Genomic DNA, 275 nt, shown 5'->3' with positions numbered 1-275 from the left:
TTCCCCTTCTGCATGCAGGGAAACGAGTTTCTCCTTTAGTATGGACTGTCTGGCTATTGTCTCGTGACACTCAAAATTGATGAGATGGGACTAGGTAAATAAATGTCTGTGGCCCAGGAAGGGAATTGATAAATTTGGCCATTGTGTTTGGTTTCAGAGCACACGGGAGCAGATGAAGGGGGAGGAGGAGAGAGTGCAGCACAGCCTGGCCCACCAGGCCTTGAGGATGATGTTCCTGATTAGAGCAGCCAGTCCACAGAGAGCACCACATGGCC

Source organism: Echinops telfairi, unplaced genomic scaffold (assembly GCF_000313985.2).
Source record: "Echinops telfairi isolate 266 unplaced genomic scaffold, ASM31398v2 ScPeMD7_443;HRSCAF=831, whole genome shotgun sequence".
Lineage (NCBI taxonomy): Eukaryota > Metazoa > Chordata > Mammalia > Afrosoricida > Tenrecidae > Echinops > Echinops telfairi.
Note: the sequence above shows the minus strand (reverse complement) of the source record.